A 21,844-nucleotide genomic window follows, 5' to 3' on the forward strand; every position below is an offset into this window, starting at 1 on the left:
GGTATTAATAATTAAAAAAAAACCCAAAGTCAGATATTGGGGTAAATGCTGAAAGATCAGAGACAAAGAAACAAGCCACTAGAGAAACTTCTCACCACTACCGAATCCTCAGGCTGAATGGAAGGCAAGATCCTATCTCCACGAATCCTCTGACTGAAAGCCTCTGAGTCCTCAGCCAAAAAAGCTTCTAGTTCCTGTCTCCTCATGCCTTATATGCCATTCTCCACCCAGCCATTTCATTTCCTTCCTAGTGCTGAGATTAATGGCGTGTGTGTTCCCAAATACTGGTAGCAGAGGCAGGAGAGCTCAAGTGCTGGGATTAAAGGCACGTGACTCCCAAGTACTAGGGTTAAAGGTGTGTGCCACCACTGCCTGGCTGTTTCTCTCCTAGATTCTCTCATGTAGTCCAGGATGGCTTTGAACTCACAGAGATCCAGATGGATCTCTGCCTCCCGAGTGCTAGGATTAAGGTGTGTGCCACCACTGCCTGACCTCTGTGGCTGGCCCTGTCCTCTGATCTTCAGGCAAGCTTTATTTCATACACAATACATCACCACAGATTCTAAAATACATATGGGAATGATGAAGTCCTCAGTTAGCCAAAGACAACTTTGGGAAGGAATAAAGGCATTCACTACCTGATTTCAAACCATATATCCGGTATCAGTATAAAGACAAGTAAACCAAAGGAAATAGAATAGTCTTAAATAGAAATGGCGTAAGTTGTCAATTGATTCTTGACAAAAGTCGGGGGTCATCCAGTGGGAGAAGGAGACTCTTTTCAACAAATGACACAGGGACAGCTGGTGGCCACGTGCAGCAACAAGACACACCAGTTGTAAGCTGGAGGTGTGTCTCAGACACAGGCACAGTGCTATCTAGCATGCGCGAAGCTCTGGCTTTGCTTCCAATGCTGCACACCCGGTGATGTGGTAGCACACGCCCATAACCTCAGATCTCAGATAAAGGAACTGGGAGCATCAGAAGTTCAAAGTCACCTCCCCACAGCAGGTTGGGACCAGACTGAGATACATGAGACCTTATCTAAAAAACAAAAAACAAAACAACAACAAAGCCTTCCCTAAGAAGACAAGAGAAAAAAACCTTAGTGCTCAAGTTTGGTAAAGATTTCCTAATTAAGACCAAAAATATAAACTATTTTTAAAAAAAATCAATGAATTGAATTTAATCAAATTAAAAAGTGTTGTTCTTTGAAAGATACTGCTTTTTACAAAGGAAAGCTGGGTCCAGTGGTGCACACCTAAAACCTCAGCACTTGGGGGTGGAAGCGGGAGGGTCAAGAGATGGGGTTAGCCTACACTACACGGTCAGGCCCTGTCACAAACAAACAGAAACAAAACAAAACTGAAAAGCAAAATACACACCCAGCAAAACACGGGTTAATAAACGAACACAGAAAGGGGCTGGGAAGATGGTTCAGTGAATACATTTCCTGCTGTGCAAGGGTGGAGGCTTGAGTTCAGATCTCCCATAACCACATAAAAACCTGCATGCAGGATGGCATAGCTAGCCCTGGCGGCAGGGGCAGGCAGTGGATATCTGCAGCTCATTGGCCAGCCGGTCCTCACGGAGTCAATAAGCTCCTGACTTGGTGAAAAGCTCTGTCTTAAAAAATAAGGTGGAAAAGGATCTAGGAAGACTCACCTGGGGCGTGTGTGTACACATGTGCACAACTGTGTAAACACATATACACACCCACATAAACATACATATGCCACACACACATACACACACACAGGCACACACTTACTTACATCTATGCCTTGAAGAGAGAACACAGTAAAATAGGGAGGCGACTCGTTTTATTACTGCTTTGAGGCAGGGTTTCACGTATCCGAGGCGGGCTCCACCTCTCTATGGAGCTAAAGAAAAGGCTGTGAATGGAGCAGGGAGAGCTGAGTGTGGGGTGAGAACACTCTTCATCTTGCCTGTGGCGTTGGTCTCATGGGTGTGTTCACACCTCAGAACATCCAACTGCTAACTGTAAACTCATGTGGTCCGTTGCTAGCCAGTTCTTCGTGCTGTGCTGGGAATCAAACCTAGGACTTTGGGCCTCCAAGGCCAGCACTCTGCTAAGTGGGCCATGCCTCCAGGCTAACAGTCTGCTTTTCAAATGCCCAAGGTTTGAATACTTAACTCCAAGACACTTACCTAGGACGACAAGCAGATAGCACACACACTTGAAAATGTCAACATGATTCATTACAGATGGGAGTCCTCTGGTCTCTACCCACCCCACTTTCCCCCGCAATGGATGCAATATACTACGGTTTAAAATATTGTAAAAATTGTACTTGTGATTATTGTTGTTGTTGTTGTGTATGATGTGTCTGTGTGTGTACAGGTGCAAGCATCCATGGTGAGAGTGTGGAGGTCAGGGGACAACTTTCAGGAGTCAGTTCTGTGTGGGACCAGGTTTGTGTGGCAAGCACTTCCCCCCACAGAGCCAATCTCTCCTACATAGAGATTTAACCTTTCTGTTGTGATGGAGGATTTGTGATCGGGTTTCTTTCATGTAGCCTGGGTGAGCCTGGAGCTAGCTACAGCCAGAATGACTTTACACTCCTGATTCTCCTTTCGGGATGGCAGGCCTATGTGCCAGCTCCTGGTCTGGGAATCAAACTAGATGCTTTGACGTGTGAGGCCAGCACCCGGCCCACTGAGACAGAACCCCAGCTATAACTAAACCAACAGACATAAGAACATGCACTGAAAAATCGCCCCGACGTGCTTCGGCCCGCCCACTGCAAAGTCTGAAATGGAAGGCCGGCCATCCAGATGCCGACAAGAGTGACAACAGTGAGATTTTACATACAGCTGTTGAGTATGTAAAAGGTACAACCAATCTGGAAAACAGTCTGACACATGCCACTCGGGTGTGATGTGCACTTACTATCTGATGCAGGTGGTCCATCTTCAGAAGAAAGAAAAGCACGTTCGTTCAGTGCTTTGTGGGTTAATAGCTCAGATGGGAGACAGCCTGAATCAACAGGTGAACAGAGAGACAAAGATTCCCACGATGGGACCACTCTTCAGTAATAAAAGGAGAGAGCCATTGATATGTGTGATATTGCTGAAGAATTTCAGTGTAACTGTGATGTGTGAGATGGTCCAGATAGAGCAAAGAACACATATCTTATCATTCCATCTACATAAAATTCTAGAAACTGCAAATGAATCTACAGTGAATGAAACAGGTTCAGGAGCTGCAGAGGTGTTAAGATCATCTGCTGCTCTAGCTGGAGAGATGGCTCAGTGGTTAAGAGCACTGGCTGCTCTTCCAGAGGACCTGAGTTCAATGCCCAGCACACACATGGTGGTTCACAACCATCTATAATGGGATCTGATGCTCTCACAGGAAGACAGAACACTCATATACATAAATAAATCTTAAAAAAAAAAAAGGATGAAAATTCAGCTCCCAGCACCCATGTTGGGTGGCTCACAACTGCCTGTAACTCCAGCTCCAGAGAATCAAAGACTCTCTTCTGGCCTCTGTGAGCATCACACTTACACACCTGCATTGCATACCCACACTAGGTACTGCACTTACCTGCACTGCAGGCCTACACTGGGCATGGCACACCTGCTGATCACTGCACTTACACACCTGCACTGCAGGCCTTCCCTGAGTACTGCACCTACACACTTGCACTGCAGGCCTACACTGGGCACTGCACACCTACCCTGAGCACTGCACTTACACACCTGCACTGCAGGCCTTACACTGGGCACTGCACACCTACCCTGAACACTGTACTTACACACCCGCACTGCAGGCCTACACTGGGCACTGCAACCTGCCCTGAGTACTGCACTTACACACCTGCACTGCAGGCCTGCACTGGGCACTGCATACCTGCTGAGCACTGCATTTACACACCTGCACTGCAGGCCTGCACTGGGCATTGCACACCTGCCCTGAACATTGCACTTACACACCTGCACTGCAGGCCTGCCCTGAACATTGCACTTACACACCTGCACTGCAGGCCTGCACTGGGCACTGCACTTACACACCTACACTGCAGGCCTGCACTGGGCACTGCACAACTGCCGAGCACTGCACTTACACACCTGCACTGCAGACCTTCCCTGAGTACTGCACTTACACACCTGCACTGCAGGCCTACACTGGGCACTGCACATCTGCCCTGAACATTGCACTTACACACCTGCACAGCAGGCCTGCACTGTAGGAGTTAAGTGACTCTTGAAAGTTATTCTTTAATCTCCACATACATGCTGTCACACACACACACACACACACACACACACACACACACACACACACACACATCACTTTTAAAAATTAAACAAAATCTCGGTCCAGAGCGATGGCGCAGCTGGTAAAGGCACATGCTGCCAAGCCCAACAACCTGAGTTCCATCCCAGGATCCATGTGGTGGGAGGAGAAAACCAAGTCCCTCGGATTATCCTCTGACCTCCACTGGTGTGCAGTGGCACAGCCCTCCCCCAATAAATAAATAATAAGTAAATGTGATAAAAACAGTTTAAATCTTGAAAAAGAAAAGAAGCAGGCTCCCTGGTGCCTGGAGGTGGGGTTGAATACTGAGGGAGAAAGGGCCATGAACAGAACACGAGCTGGGTGTGGGCTGAGAATGCTCATCATCTTGATCGTAGCATTGGTTTCACAGGTGTGTTCACCTCAAACCACGGAATTGCTAACTTCACATTCATGCAGCTTGTTGCACACCAATTATATCTTAATATATTGTAGAGTCATGTGCTTTGAGCCCCACCTTGGGCATAAGTCTCTTGAGAGACTCTGAGAGTGGGACTTGGGAACCTGCATGGGAATGGGACCTGGGAACCTGCATGGAAGTGGGACCTGGGAATCTGCACGGGAGTGGGGTCCAGGAATCTGCATGGGAGTAGGGCCCGGGAATCTGCATGGGAGTGGGGCCTGGGAATCTGCATGGGAGTGGGGCCTGGGAATCTGCATGGGAGTGGGGCCTGGGAATCTGCATGGGAGTAGGGCCCGGGAATCTGCATGGGAATTACTCCAAGGTTCTGAGTCACATCAAGGTCTGAAAAGCCTGACTTAGGTTTGAACAGCAGCAGATGCTTCAAGCAGAGCTCAGCGCTGAGTGCAGAGTTCAGTTGCTTGTGTGGAGATCACATGTTAAAACTGTAGTTGGGGATTTAGAAAAGGCGGCAACAGGACACCAATACATGGAGGCGGCAGCTTGATGTCGGGAAAAGGATCATAACGGATGCTGAGGGACGGATTTCAAGCACTGAGTGATTGCTAACAGTATGCCTTCTATTTGCACAAGTGTTCTCCAGTCTCAACCAGTTTTCACGTCCACTAGTGCCACATCCTGCAGTGTGGTCCTGAAACCTGACTAGGGTGATGCCAGAATGAAGAAATGACAGTGAAGAAATGATATAGGCACACAGAAAAACTGACATTGGGTGGGTTGTGCTCAATCTGGTGGAGTGCACCCACTACACAACCTGGAAACTCAGGGCATTTATTATCCAGCACAGGAGGAGGGCTTGTCTAGTCTCAGTGGGAGGTCTCTGTAGAACAGCAGCAGTCTCAGGCTGTAAACACCCAGGAGGAGGAAGCTGAGGTCATGCTTTCTGCACACACTGTCAATCAACATTCACACTCAGACCTGGCCACACTTTGCCATTTCTACGGGTCTGAGGCACTGGGGTCCTTGACACGGCTGTGCACATATCAAAAACATGCATGCACTCAGGACTTTATCCGTTCCCTTACACAGTCACTCCGGTCTCCCTCTGCTTCCCACACACTGGTGCGCTAACTGTGGCAGGGTGGTGACCTGGGAGACGGCACAGCCTGCAGGTGAGCCTGGCCTTTGAGGGGATCTTACCTCGACTTCTATATGTTTACATTTTCCTCAAACAGTCTTCATCCCTCTTTGGAAAATGAGGACAAGTGCACTCACTAAGAGTGGATCTTTATGGTCCACAAGCCCCTCCCCGTCTTGTGATGACCGGTACCTCTCCTTCCATTGGCGTCTCAGTCAGCAGCATCTCTGTTTCCTTCTCTCCCCAGAGACTCTTCTATCTCCCTTGCCCACTCCATGGGATGATGGCATTGGCCACAATTCCCCCCTGCTCACACTCCCTGGTGATCACACCCAGGGCCACAGCTGCCCTGCACCCTCAGATACAAACACATTTCGCCTCCCTTCAGAGCTCAGAAGTGAACAATGAACCCTCAAAGCATTCCCTCAAGAAGCTCCTCAAAAACCTCAGCTTCGTCTCACATGGGTGAACTTGACCCTTCGCCCTGCCTGGAGTCAGTCAGTTACCCAAGATACAAACTGGGGGTCACTAAGAATGTCATCTTTCTCATCATGTCCTTCACCCAAGCTATCACCAAGTCCTGTGAATTGTGCCTCTTAAAAGTATCTAAGCCGACCTTTTCTGTTACTTCCGCCTTATCACATCTTTGTCCAGTACCTGTTAGCACCAGCTGTCCCAGTGCTATCTCAGTCCAGTCTGGGATAGTGTCGGTTTGTATGTGAAGCGTCTCCCCAAAAGGCTCATGTATTGGAGGCTTAATCCCAAACATGACACTCAGAGGCAGAACTTTAAGTGGTTGCATTATGTAGCTTTGCCCTACTCCTCCAAAAGTCATAATTCGATAACATTATTGGGAGAGGGTAGAAATTAGGAGGCTGGACCTCACTGGAGGAAGTAGGTAACCAAGGGAAGTGCCTTGAATGGTGTACCCTGTCCCTCCTGGACTCTGTTTCCTGCTTACTGCGTTTGCCCTCCTGCTATGACGTCATGCAGAAACATTGGCACTACCTCTATTTTACAGATAAGGGAATTGAGGCAGAGCATGGCTGAGTAATCTGGGAAACAGCTACAGAAACTATTCTAATGCACGACTTGCAATTACAATGCCATACTTCTTCTAAAATCCCCTTAATTAGAAACTCAAGCTCTTTAGTGGAGCAGAGCAGCAGATCTTTGTATCCAGCTGCACCCCTCTTCTGTGACACCTGGGCCTCTGGGTTTTAGCACACGCTCTCCTTTTGTTGGAAAATTCTGTTCCCTGTGTGCCCTGCTCCTGACTGTTAGCCGGCGTAATCCTCCCTCCTTCCTCTGGAATCAGCCCAGGCAACGTCTCCGATGGAAGCCTTCCTACATCTGCCCTGTTCTCCCCAGTTTTGGAAGGTGATTGTGGGGCGCCTTTCCTGAGGGTCCTTATCCTCAGTTGTTGGGAGTAGTGGACCAACGGTGCTCCCACAGGAGAATAGCTTCGGCTAAAGGGAGTGGCCTTGCCCAAGATGACTCCTGCTTCTTGTGGCCAACCACATCCCATGTCCTGTCTGTGTGGGGTAAAGGCTGAGCCTTCTAGCCCCAACTTGGGAAACAGCTGAGAGGTGGTTCCGGCTCCCCTGTGCCAGGGCCCAGGTCTGATTCCCTTCTTGAACCTTCCACAGCTTTTCTCCCAAGGGCTTTCTTCATAGTAATCTCCACCTAGCATCTGATCCTGGAGGGCCGTCAGGGCTTGTATCTCCCCAGAAGGGCTCTGAGCTCCCCGAATACTCAGAGAACCAGGGCTGGGCACACCTAAGAAAGTCAGCAATCCTCATGGGCTCTAAGGCAGGTGTTCCTGGGAGCTCCAGCCCCAGGGGCACAGTGTGGTAATAAACCACAAAACCCCGGCTCCATTGATCCACCCGGTCATGGCTTCTTAACCAGATAATTCATCTCCAGGTGGCCCTGGACTTCCTGACCCCAGGTGAGTCATTAATTTGGTGACTGTTGTTCTCCTGTACTCAACTGACCCCTCCCCCTGTAGCCCCCAAACCACACTGTGAGAACAGGGCATTGATTTCAGCCGACGGGAGGCAGGGTCCATGGCAGTGATTTCAGCACCCTGTCTGTCAAAGGCTGTGACCACTCTGAGAACACGTTCCTCATGCTCAAATGGCTTTTGGCCAAGGCAACCTCACACCTGAGTTACAATGTCCAAACGCCAGGCGCCAGTCCTCCAGCCAGAAGGGCAGCGCCAGGTCTGGAACCAAAGTAGTCACAGGTCCATCCAGCATTTTCTACTCCCACAGCCCTCTCTCTCCAGGGTTTTTCCAGTGACACCACAGTAGGATCCTTAGCACAAACGAGCCATTCACTCAGTACCAATGGCTCCCCTCTCTGAACTTGAGACCCCACACCCACAGAGCAGAACACAACAGAAAAGCAACTAACTTCATGTTACAGATGTCTGTTGGGTTGTTCTAAGTGCCCTACTTACACGACTTCAGTCCTCTTGACAGGTCTGGAAGGGTTGGACCTCATTTTGCAGATGAGGAAATGGGGGCACAGAGAAGTTACGCAGTCTAACTTGTGTTCACACAGCTAGGAAGAGGTGGGGTAAAGGTAGCCGGACAGCTGTGCGGATAGAAATGGCAGAGCTGGGACCGTGCGGGGCAGAGCTTCGAATGCCACACTGATCCAGTGTGACAGGAGGCCTCACTGGAACAGCACAGCAGAGAGAAACAGCAGGCAGCAGATAGGGGCAAAGATGAGGCCTGAGGAGTACACGGGGTGAGGGGGGTGGGGGTGGGGTCTTCTACCTGCATCCTTGTGAAGTCTCCTCTGCCAGTCCCTGGTCCGTGACAGACCCTGTGAAGAGAATCAGGGGACTTGAGAATCATCTTGGGATGGCCTCCTGAGATGGTCCTTGGAAGTGACCTACTTAAAAAACCAGTTCTCTTGATGTCTGTAGGAGGAGCTAGGAGCTGCTGGAGGGAGGCCTGGGAAGGGCTGGGGAGCCTGGCTGCATGGAGACTTTTGCATGAACATTCCTTGACGGATCATCTAAGAGAAGCAGAGACATTCCGAGCAGGATCCATGTAGAGAAGAGAAGGAAGAAACCTCAGGAAATGGGACTCAGCTGGCTTCCCAATTGTCCTCAGAGTGCCAGGTGGTCCCTGGTGCACACCAGGCCTCAAATAGTTAATTACTGAATTAGAGACTCAGGACTTTCACAACTGCTCAAGAGCTGAGGCGGGCAGAAACATGGAGGCAGCAGGCTGAGGTGGGGAGGGTGGTGGGCCCGTCTCCTCCAGCACTAACCTGCAACCCCTTCCACGTGACATGGATGCTGCGACTGAGCATGCTCCCAGGTTAGCTCCTTGGCCCGGGACTGAGCATGCTCCCAGGTTAGCTCCCCGGCTAGGGACTGAGCAGACCCAATGCCAACTTACTTCAGGGACCTGATCTTAGGTTCTTGGACTCTTGGCAGGAGAAGGTAGGAGAGGTAATCAGGAGGAGAACTATGGACTGAGACTTAGTTTCCAGGTGGAGAGGACTACCTGGGGTGGCTAGAAGGGGGTCAGGGGGTAGACAGATGTTCTCATGCTACCCACCACCCCACACCCAGGCCCTGCTCAGAAGCAGATCTTGTCACTCGGATAGCATGCTATCAGAATGTTGAGGAAGGCAGAATTTGAGCCACGGCAATGGGGACACTTAGAGACAGATGAGGACAGAGAAGGGGGCAGAGGGGGCCAGAAGGAGAAGAGAGACGCAGAAAAGGAATGAGGGTAGACAGGAGGAGCGAAAATGATATTTTTTCCAAACAAGAAAATGACATGGCTAATAGAAATCTTTAATAGGCGATAAACATGAACATCGGGATCCGTGGGTTCTGGCAAGCCTTCCAGCTCTCAGCTCCTTGGTTTCTCTCTGTCGGTGTGCGAGTCTGTACAGTCACATGTCTCTCCTTTCACTTTTTAATTGGTCTAACTAGCCTCACATCTACAGTGGCCAGTTTGACTATGCGCCTGCCTTTGTCCACCTGCCCACTTATTTTCCTACCTGTTCTCGGATCCATTTAACCATCTGGCTGGCCATCCATCCACCCATCCATAATACATCTGCCTGCCTGTTAGTGATCTATGCATCTATATTCATCCTCCCACACCATATTTGATTTATCTGTAAACTATCGTCCTGTTTCTTCATCTGCCCATCTGAAATTGACATGGAGGTACCTACATGATCCAGCTATCAATCTACCTCCCTGATGAGGTCTGTCAACTTCTTCACCAAAGTATCTGTTCATCCACTGTCTCTGCAACATTCTGTTCGCCTTCCCCTTATTAGCCCCCCACCCTCCTTCCCTTCAGTCCCTACTTCCCTACATCTACAACCATTCATTCCCCAAGTAGGTAGTGAGCACTTACTGCATGCTCAGATCTGCACTGGTCTGAAGGGAGACACTGAAGGTAGATCAGATGATTTCCATCCTCAAGGACTCTGTAGTGGTTTGAAAGAAAATAACCCCAAAGGGAGTGACACTATTAGGAGGTGTGGCCTTGTTGGAGGAACCGTTTCACTGTTGGGGTGGACTTTAAGGTCTCTTTTGCTCAAACTTCCCTCAGTGTGACCATCAGTCAACTTCCTGCTGCCTTCTGGTCAAGATGTAGCACTCTCAGCTCCAGCATCATGAGTGCCTGCATGCTGCCATGCTCCCCATCATGATGATAACAGACCAAACCTCTGAAACTGTGAGTCACCCCAATTAAATGTTTTCTTTGTAAGAGTTGCCGTGGCCATGCTGTCTCTTCACAGCAATAAAAACCCTAACTAAGACAGGACCCATCACGAAACAGAACGACAGTGACTAAGGATTGTGCAGAGGTAGGTACAAGTGCACAGAAAATCCTCCTCAGACTGAAGGTTTCCAGGAGACAGCGGCAGTGCCTGGATGACTCTCCATGTCTCCATCTGTCAGTCCTTCCATTTATGGCTCCCTGACCCAGTCCATATTGCTGCTCATCTAATCCACTGTGGCTATGCTGTCCTCTATTTGTGTAGGTTGTCTCTTTGTCAGGTGAAGGGCCTGCTAATGTCTGTGTTATTGTCAGTCTCCTAGTAAATCCCATTGGCCATCCCCTTCCATACGTCTTCCTCTACACTCATCCATCTCTCCATTTTTTGTTCTCTGCCAATTTGTTGGTGGCTTTGTGCTGTATTACGATGCTCTTGGCTACAAATAACAAATAGAACTTCCAAAGGGGTCTTAGACAATAAGAAAATTGCTCTCTAATGTAGCAAGATATTTGGGGGACAGAGATTCTCAAATTCATTAATGTAGCCGACAGATATCATCTGCACCTAGATTCCTTCCACATATCTCCTCTGCTCTTCTTTGCCCACTAGCTTTTGAATTCAGGCCAAACCTGAGTTTTGGCCTCAGGATCTCAAAAAGCCTGAAGCAGTTCAACACATTATATCTTCGAATAGCAAAGTACAAAATCCCCAAACAGAGAAAAGGTTCAATTATCCCATGTGTCTCCTCAAACAATGTGTGTGTGTGTGTGTGTGTGTGTGTGTGTGTGTGTGTGTGTGTGTGTGTGTGTGACTGTCGCTGTGGGTATGGGGACATACGCCACAGTGCACATGTAGTCGTCAGAGGGCAACCTTGGACGCTGGTCTGTATCTTCCACATTGTTTGCCCGTGTGTCAGGCTGGCTGGCTTGGGAGCTTCTGGGGATGCTCTGATTTCTGCCTCCTATCAAGAAATAAGAACTTCGGGATTTCTGATGAACACTACCACGGTATGTGGTTCTAGGACCCCAGACTCAGGACCTCATGCCTATGCAAAGTACTTTACCCACCTAGTTACCGCGCCAGCCCTAGACCAGTGGCCATTTTTAAGACTGAGGTAGAGTTTCTCAAAAAGTCCCTAAATTGACAACCTCCCATAGTTCAGTAGTCAGAAGTTTATTATTCCATTTTTATGTATGTGTTTTGGAGGACAAGGTTTCACTATATAGACCAGGCTGGCCTTGAACTCACATAGATCTGCATGACTCTGCCTCCCAAGCGCTGGGATTAAAGGTATGTCCCATCTTGCCATGCTTATTATTCTATTCTTAGTCCCTAGCAAAAGAAATGGAATTATAAGGATACTCTAATGAGCAGTTAGGATTCATCTTTGGGGCAAGTGCTTTGGGTCAAAGCACTTGGACTCCAAATACCAAGCAAAAGTTCCATTGGCAGGGAGATGCTGGGAAGTGAGGCAGGGCAGTTGGGCAGGCCACTAGCACAGCCTGCTCCATTCTGTACACCAAGCTGTATATCCATTCTCTGAAAAATCAGCTGTCCATCTATTTATCTGTCTATTGATTAGTCTGCCTGTCAGTTGTCCTATCTGTCAGTCAGTCTTCAGAACTGTCTCCCTGCCTGCCTACCCATGTCAGTCTGTGTGTCTATCTGTGCATCTATTTGTGTCTCTATTTGTCTTCTGGTCTATCTAGAAATAAATCCACTCGTCAATGTGTGTTTAGCCAGCATGCCCATCTATCCATCTTGTGTGCTGGCCACTACTGTCCTTCCTTCTTCTTCCTCCCCACATTTCACAGAGACAGCTCTTTCGTTTCTTCTTTCCCAGGGAACACTTTAAAATAACTCACAAAACTCATTACCCTAGACAGACCACAGACCACAGGACCGAAGCAAGAAGGATAGCATCGGGCAGGGGCAGGGCCCTGTATCATCTCCCTGCCAGATAGCCATCGCCCCTTCTGGTTGTGCTGGAGCTGAGCTTCTCTGGTCTGGACAGGTCCTCCCAGGCTGGAGATCCCAGAGCGTCCTTTCGTTCTTTATTACTTATTTTATTCCTTTCTAATTACTTTTCCCCCCAAATAATGGGTTTCATCATGACACTCATTTATTCTTAAGTAAATATTTATTGGGTGTCTACTCAGTGCCAGGCCCTCTGTTAGGTGATGAGGACACAGATGTGAGCAGAAGAGGCACACTTCTACGCCCATGAGCCTTACAGTCTATGCACAGATGTAACCATACTTCTACAATCTTATTATTATGATTTTTTTCTTTTGAGGCAGGTTCTGACTATGTAGTCTAGAACTTCCTATATAGCTTGGCGTGGAGTTATAATCCTGCATATGCTATGATTAGAAGCATGAATCCCTACATTTGGCTCTTACACAGCTTTATATATCAGTTTTTTAGATACACACTTACACATATACAGTCACATTCATTCTGTGTCAGCTTCTGCCAATATGCATTGGCCTTCGTGTATGGATGGTATTTCAATGCTATCCCAAAGTGGCATATCTACACACACACACACACACACACACATACACTTTTTATTTCCATGGGAACCCCCCCCCCAAAAAAAAACCAGGGTGCATACAGGATCCTTTCTCTTCCCAGCCCTGCATGACCTTGACTCCATCCTGACCACATAGTGTTTCCTGTATAAACAGGGCAACTCATGGCGCAGGGACGGTCTGACACCCCCTCCTCTAGTCCCACTCCTTTCTGGCACAGGAGTCCCTCCCATCTGTCTCTCACTGTGCCTGTGTCTTTCCCCTTCCTCCTGTCTCTGCCTGCCTGATTCCACACGTCCCCAGTGACTGTTCTGAGTTTTGTTTCCACTGAGTAAGTCTTTGGATCTAGGAACGGCTCTCTGTGGATGTGGGGTGTTTTAGTGTTAGGGTGAAGGGCTTGGGGTCATGTCTGAATGTACATATGAACTGCTGTGTGTTTGTATGGCTGTCTACTGTGGAACTCTGTGTGTTTTTACCCAAGTGCGTGCGCGCGCGCACACACACACACACACACACACACACACACACACACACACACACACGCATGCACATGCCTGGCTCCCCTAATATGCTGAACGGGCCATTACACCTCTTGCATGCGGGGCTGAGGGTGGGTGGGGGGACAGAGGGAGGCAGCAGGATTCTGTAAGAACATTAAATCCCAAATAAAGTAGAAAATATTTTTTAAAATTACCGACTTCCCGTTTTCTCCGAAATGGAGTGAAACGAGGCTGGTCCCGAGGCAGGGGCTCCGCAGGGCCAGCCACTGGAAAGGGGCAGCGCTTTATTTTTTATTTTTGTAATAAGAGGAACTGAATTAGAAAAAACGGGGAAGGAAGAGCAGAGTCAGATTGTTAAAGGATTCAATGAGCTGTGGCCAATGTATTCGAAAGGTGCTTAAGGCAGCAGAGCCGTTCACCAAACACACACTCAAGCTCACACACGCACACACACTGTCACATACACAGGCACACACAGCCACACCAAGCACCATACACCGCCATCACACTCACACGATGAGACAAAGGCACATTCAGCCAGACTCACATTGGGATGTACAGCCAGGGACACAAAGACACCCCATCCCACACATGCCCTGTATGACCAGCACACACTCTGAGGTATGCCTGTCCATCCAAGGCTCCACAGCAAACAGATGTACCCCAAGAGACACAAAGGAATCTCACAAGCACATGCTCACACTCACAGTGACAAGTGATATACACTTGTAATCACATACACTCACACTCACCACCCTGGATCTTCACAAATCTGTTCACACCCCCCAGAACAACCACAGTACAAACATCTGCACACACGTACCCCCACACAGACTCACCCCAAAGAGCCCACAGCCCCGTACCTCCTTATTCTCTTGGTCAGGTGTCCCTGTAACTGATCCACAAAGACCCCCAGACCTCCAAGCCCTCCAACACCATCACTCATGGTCACTCACCATACCCCACCTGCAATGACTAACAGTGATGCTGGGGGCACAGCGGTGGGTGGAGTTCCGTGGTAGAGCACATACCAACATGTGCAAGACCAGCATGTTTGTAGTGAGTTTCCATCGGGCATTTCTATCTTTAAGCCCCACAGCCTCCCATGAAACAGCCATCTCCTCTTTACTCTGAAGATGCAGCAACAGAGCTCAAGTGGGTTAAATAACCTGCCCAGAGCCATCCAGGAGCAGCAGGCCAAGCCAAGACCCAGGGTGGTTTCAAAATTTAAATTGCAACATATAGAGACACGTGTGGTCTTGCTCACACATCCTCAGGAACTGAGTGGCATTTATTTACTCAGGTTCAAATCTGTCTGTAGACAGTAACTGCAGGTGTGTCCCTACCCGGTCCACAGAGCCCCTGGCTCTCGGCTTCTCCTTTTCTCCAGTTGCTTCACTCTCCTGCCTCCTCCAGACAGAGCAGCCAGAGGGCAGTCTCTGGGGGAGGGTGCAGTACAGGCTTTTCCACCATCAGCCAGCAACATTCCTGTTACCCCACCAAAACCGCACCTCCTGGGGCCTGGGAAAGGTGAGCCCCAGCTTCTCTGCCCCACCTCCCACACATCCTAACCAAGAGGACATTAAAAAGTGCTGACAGGGCAGGGGAGAGGCCACCTGCCTAGCCGCCAGCCGGCCACTTTCATCTCCGGGCCTCCTGCCTGCCATAGCCCTGCCTTTCCCTCCTCCAGGTCCCTCCTTATTAATCTGTCCCATCTGACCAGCCAGGCCCGGCTGCCTCTTTGGCCCCATCTTCCCTCTGCCCCAAGTGCCCATAGGGGACACTCCCTTTCCTCAACATCTCAGAGCTGCTAGGCAGAGGCTCCTCCACCTGTATCAATCCCCTCAGGGGCCATGGAGGAGAACCCTGCAACAGTCTCAGGAAGCTCACACTCCTCTGGATTAGAGCAGGAGTGTGACACAAGGACACATCACACCAGCCGAACCTCGCCTGGGACACACATAGCACACACTGACACAGTACATCCACACCGCACAGCTAACCACATGCCTACCCACTCCCTGAGCTACTATCAATATCACATGAAGTTACACACAGCACTCAACAGAGATAGCTAGCCATACCTCATGACCTGTAGAGGCTGTCACAGAGCAACACATTTACACACGATGACATAGTACACTACCACCGCACAGAAACACAATTACCAGTGGTGCTGGCTGACCGTACCATGATGGAATAGTGCCTGGCTCACACTTACTGAGTAGATAGATCATAGTAGCCACGTTTACACACGATGATACACACATTATGGTAGGCAAGTGGGAGGACTATTACAGTATGGAAACACTTGATACACATATTGTGAGTCACATATATCCCAGAACCAATATACATGTATATACATATCCCACAAAAATCTAGATAAGTCCAGCCAAGAACACCCCACACAGCATGTGACTGAGGTCAGAAAAACAGAACTGAAATAAAGGTACCTATCCCAGGCAGTGATTGCACACGCCTTTAATCCCAGCACTTGGGAGGCAGAGCCAGGCAGATCTCTGTGAGTTCTGAGGGCAGCCTGGTCTACAGAGCGAGTTCCAGGGCAGTCAGGGCTACACAAAGAAACCCTGTCTTGAAAAATCACACCCCACCCCACCCCCACAAAAAAAAAAAAGCTTAACCCAGACTGAGATGAGACAGGATATTTAGTTACCTCTGCCAACAACTTTTTGAAACTTAAATACTAAAATAAAACCCCCTGACTGCCGTAGCTCCCAAGCCCCAGACACAGGGACTAGGCATATTGTTTTCTTTTCTGTTCTCTAATTTACCCCCACAAGGCTTCTCTAGCCGGGCGGTGGTGGCGCACGCCTTTAATCCCAGCACTCGGGAGGCAGAGCCAGGCGGATCTCTGTGAGTTCGAGGCCAGCCTGGGCTACCAAGTGAGTTCCAGGAAAGGCGCAAAGCTACACAGAGAAACCCTGTCTCGAAAAACCAAAAAAAAAAAAAAAAAAAACAAAAAACAAAACAAAAAAAAAAAAACAACAAACAAGGCTTCTCTAATGCATGCTCAGCTTCCTCAATGCCACTTCTCCCAGACAGCTTTCCTGATGCCTCCAAGCACGACACTCGACCAAAAATGCTGTGGGTCCTAGTGTCTGCCTTTGCTGCCCATTAGCTGTCAGGATTGGCACCTAGTGTCCCAAGACAGCACACTGTGTATTTGGAACACAGTAGGTTTTCAAAAAGGTCTGCTAGGTGCATGAATAACAAACATAATGACATGAAAGAATAGTAGAGAGTGCTTGACCACAGGCCAAGTCCTAGGATTCTAGAATCTCACAGTTTAGTGAAATCCCGTATTTGCTCTTGGGGCTCGACCTTGAGCAAAGCCCTTTGCTTTTGCAGGCTTCCGTTTCCTTGTCTATCTACAAAGCACTTGGCCTTTTGATAGTGCTCTACGATGCTCCAGAGGTTCTCAGACCGAAGCAGTGCATGCAAGATGGGGCAAGGGTGAGCACGCTTCAGCCATAGTACCTCTGTTATTATTATCATTAATGTACAGTCTCAAGTAGGCCAGGCTGGCTTTGAACTTGCTGAAGATGACCTTGAACTCTTGATCCTTCTGCCTCCACCTCCCAAGTGTTGGGATTCCAGGTATGTTCTGCCACAAACAGCCCTTCTGCTATCATGTGTCTGAATGTTGATATATTCAGAACTAAACAGAAGGTTCTAAAGTTAAAAGTAGCTTTGGAGCCTGAAGACTAAGTGATCTCTAGTTTCTCCTCTGGGATGCTGCAATTCCATTAGTGGAAACAAGAGTGGTTCAAATACAGACCAGAACTTGTGCTGCCTCTTCTCTGCAAAGTTCCCTAAGTGAAGCCTCACCTGCAGATTCAGAGGAAAGGAGCAGAAAGAGGCCAAGGGAAGGACGATTCCTAGGAGAGGAGTTTCAACATCCCATGCAGATTCCCAAAGCTAGTGACAGACTCAGAGACCTGAGACCTGATGGGCGGAGGAGGCAGGGCACCACTTCCCGGAAGGGACAGTGATCAAAGCAACAGCTAAAAAAAAAAAAGCAAGCAGGACTGAATAGGAGGATGGGAGGGGGTGGGAGCTGGGAACTGTTTGAAGAGCCCACACACACTGAAGATGACAAACAGGACACAATATCATGCACCTTAGGGAGTTGAACTTTAACCTTGGAAAGGCAAGGAAACATCGGGAAAGTCAGATAAATGATGGCCACAAGATGCTGGCTGCTTTTCTCCGAGTGTCTTGAGGCCGGGGCAAAAGGAGTAGCCTCAAACTGGGTCTTAAGTGTGCTTGGGATGGGGAACTCTTGCATTTTTCTCCTCTAGCCTCAGCATCTACCACTCAAACACCTGCCTCCTGGGCTATAGCTCTGTCCCGCTGGCCAAACCTCTCTGCCCCGCCCCCCGGCCCCATCCATCTCCTTCCACTGCTCTCTCCCTTCATTGGCTCAGCTCCACTGTATGCAGCTGCCATGCTCTCAAGTCACTGGCTCTGATGACAGTCAGTTCCTATGCCCCTTTCCTGCAGCCACCAGGCTGGTGACAGGGAGCTGCTGCTAGGTCCACAGGAGTCCTTCTTGAGTCTGTTTGAAGAAGCCTAGGCTCGGTCTGAAGGTTTTCAGCACTTCCCTCCACACTCTCCAACAGCCAACTCATCTACAAGCAGGACTTCAAACGCAACTAGCAACTTCATCATAGGAACAGTCCTCAAAGGGGCCCTATTTCAAAAGTGTATTGAGCATGGGGTACTCAATGAATGTGGATTGATGACTCCCAAATTGGTACTTCAGTCCTGGCTTCCAACCAGGAGCTCCAGTTCCCCACTGGATATCTTCCCCAAGAGGACCTTTCATACTTTAAATTCACTGTGATCACCTTGGATCCCAAACTAGCCCATCTCTCTCAGAATCACACTCCCTAGCCTTTCCACAAGCATAGATCTTGCCCAGACCCCACCCCCACCGCATTCGCTTGTGCTCACACTGGACACCTTCCTTCCAGTGTCTTCCGCTGTTGTTTCCCTGCACACTGATCCAAACCCCGACCAGCTCATGTGCCATAGCAGACAGAACTACTTCTCTCTGAATGGGTGCCAGATTCACCCCTTTAATCTGTCCTCACCCAGAACCCCAGGCTTTCCACTTCTGCTCAGTGACTAGAGCCTGGCCTTCCTGGATCTGGCTTGCCTTCATAGTCTTGTTCTGACTCCAAGTGGGTATCACTTTTCCCCAGTCTCTCCCGGATCCCAAGTTCATGTTAATGTGGGCTTTTACCCAGGCAACCCCAGTCACTGGGATTGGTACTCTTCTGGAGAGCTAAATTCCAACAGCCTTCTCGTGCATCTCAGCTGAGGTAGAACTGACCACTAACACTCCTGGTTCCCATCCTTCAAAAGCCCCTCTGGACACTGTGGCAACAACAATGTCCTTGGTTGATAACACCAGTGGATGGCTCTGTGACCCTCTCTTAATTCCCAGGAACTTCCACCTGCCTCTGTATCTTTGGTTTGTGGCCAGAGGTGAGATAGAACAATGAAAACAGTGACATTCTCTGGAATAAGAGATGCTATTGCCACCATCTTTACTTTCAGGTAAGGAAATGGAGGGAGAAATTAGCAACCTGCCAGGTGCATGGTGACGCACGCCTTTAATCCCAGCACTCAGCAGGCAGAGCCAGGCGGATCTCTGTCAGTTCGAGGCCAGCCTGGTCTACAGAGCAAGATCTAGGACAGGCACCAAAACTACACAGAGAGACCCTGTCTGGAAAAAAACAAAAAAGAAAGAAAAAAAGAAAAAAACGTAAGCAGCCTGCAGAGATCACTTGCAGACTCAGGTGTTGGGGAGACCTTTCAGGTACCAATGCTGTGTGATCTTGGCCAAGCGATGCCCTCTCTGGACTTCACCTTCCTTATCTGTAAACTGGTAAGAGTAAGATGCCATCTGGTTCACGGGCGTTTGAGAATTAGTAACAGAGAACAGCACTCAGCACAAGGCAGGGGCCCTTTCCGCACCACCCCCTTGTTCTTCTCTAGCCCAAGCTTCTGGCCATATACACTGGTCCTACCTGTCTGCCGGTGAGGCAGACCATGCTTCCTTGTCCGACTATGTCCACCCTACAGTCCCCCAATCCTACTGGCAGCATGGCAGGGTTAGTTCTCTGCCTCCCGACCAGGTTCCCCTCCCTGTTCAGCAATTCTAGCACTTCCTCTCTAACCCTTCTAGCCTCCACCTGGGCTGCCCCCATGTCTCTGCAGCCCCAGGAGTCTTTTGTAGGGCTTGTTGCTGTCTCTCAGCAGACTCCCATGACTTCTCTACTGGACTACTGTGCCTCCCTTTTCTGTGGGTAATGTGTGCACCTCACCTCCCACCCATCACTCTGGGATCCACAGAGGTATAGTGTTGGGCATCTGTTCTTAGGACTAAGCTGGAGTGACTGTTTGGAGGGTATGCAAGCTCCCTTTGTATGCAAGCCCCATTGTTCAATGACTGGGAACTGGGGGTTCTTTCCAGGATGTTCCCCTGCACAGGTCTTCAGGGTTTCTTGAAGGTGCTGTCAGTTTGCAGATGTGTTCATCAACTGCTTACAGGAGTGCTCTTCTTTCAGGGAGGTGAGCCCTACAAAAAACTAGGAGAGTAAAATGATACAGGAGTGGGTGGGCAAAGGTGACGGGAGCGCCTTGGAAACAGATTCATTTGCCTGGAATCTTTAAGGAAACCCAGGAAGAGGCTTTTGGAAACCTCCCATCAGTCAACCTTCCAGCACACACACACTTCAGCTTCGCTTATACTCTCAGGGAACCAGGTAAGTTCCCCTAGATACTCAGGAGCACCCCTGTCCCCTTAGTCCAGAAAATAGTATCTTGGGGCTCAAGGCCTCAGCACCAATCACAATGAACGGCTGCCCCCGTGGGGCTTCACGGAGCATGGCGATCTCCTTTTCCAGTCCTCCTGGCACGAGCAGGACCCAGCAAAGCTTCCTCTTCGGTCCCCCCATGTACTCCTCCCCACTTTCAGTTCCACTCTCATCCCACTTCTCACCTAGTACATCCTGACCGCACCTCTTTCAACAGCTCATCACACTCAACACTAGCACCGTCACTCCACTATCAAGTGTCCCCACTCTGGGTGCCAACAGCCAAGCTCCTCAAGGGCTTTTCTCTCGGGGCTCAAACATCCCTTGGGAGATTATTGTGTCCCCACCCCCAGACTTACCTTCCTCCCCACCATTTGGCTAGTTACCTGGAAAGCAAGCCTGTGTTCCTTCTGCCAGCCCAGACTCAGGATGGCCACACTGTGCCCAGCTTGGCTCTGAGAAAATGTGGTCTGAGGACATCAGAACCAGGGGGGAAACTGGTGAGGAGTCAGACTGCTAAGTGATTCTTCAGATGTAACTAGATAGAAATCCACATTTCTAAGCCGCTCCTCTGGAGACTCCCGTTTCCTTGGGCCTTGCTATGGGTGACGACTTTTCATTTCTAAGACTGTGAATTCCTTGGCAGTGTTATCCAACTTCCATGATAGACATAACCAAGCTGAGGTAAACTAGTGCCAGCCTCATGGCCTGTCAGTGACCAAATGTAGGGCCTTCCATGACACCACCGCTGTGGAACTCCTGATCTCTAGACTCTCCAGTTAGAAGAGTGACCCTGGCATGTTGGGCTCTCCAGAACAGAAAACAGGCCACGAGAAAAATAGCTCAGACTGGGAAGCATGGCGCCAGTAGGTGCCACAGCCAGAGTCCATGAGTGCCTGGGCTGTGGATTCATCTCCAGACTTTTGTCTTCTTGTCACACAGGAATCTCAGGCCTAGCTGGCCTGTGTAGAGCGGGGCTCAAGCGCTCCCCGCAGTGGGCAGTGCGGATAGCACAGTTCCACCCAAGTTGGCTCCGGATCCCTGCATGGAGCAAGTGCGCCACACCGTGGCCACATCAGGGGCGGCTCGGCCCAAGGGAGCATGTTGGAGATGTCCAGATTTCCTCCCGCCTATCGCCTCCGACACTTCCTTCTGATTCCTAACCTTGACATGTCTACCCAAAGGAAGTAAGGGAATGCAGGCTCTCATTATTTCTTCTAAATCTCAGGAAAGTGCTTCAGGTACAGTCACCTTGGTGGGGGTCACAGTGCATTGTAAAAATCTCAGCACCCCAGAGCTTCAGGCAAGCTTCTGACAGTATTCATGCCCATTGCCCTGCTGGCTGCCTATCAACTGAATTCCT

General features: G+C 49.4%; 1 protein-coding gene across 16 annotated transcripts in view; it reads right to left on the reverse strand.

Annotated features, from left to right (window-relative positions):
* Hif1an (hypoxia inducible factor 1 subunit alpha inhibitor) overlaps positions 1-21,844 on the reverse strand; it is a 54,862-nt gene that overhangs the window by 12,413 nt on the left and 20,605 nt on the right. For 15 of the 16 annotated variants that reach the window (XR_008212934.1, XR_008212927.1, XR_008212922.1 and 12 more), the window contains exon 9: positions 8,613-8,661. The exons of the other annotated variant lie outside the window; for it this stretch is intronic. The gene's annotated coding sequence lies outside the window, so the exon portion shown is untranslated. The remainder of the gene's footprint in view (positions 1-8,612; positions 8,662-21,844) is intronic. 16 annotated transcript variants of the gene reach the window in all.

The sequence above is a fragment of the Peromyscus californicus genome, unplaced genomic scaffold (assembly GCF_007827085.1).
Source record: "Peromyscus californicus insignis strain IS unplaced genomic scaffold, ASM782708v3 Scaffold_4__1_contigs__length_199733344, whole genome shotgun sequence".
Taxonomy (NCBI): domain Eukaryota; kingdom Metazoa; phylum Chordata; class Mammalia; order Rodentia; family Cricetidae; genus Peromyscus; species Peromyscus californicus.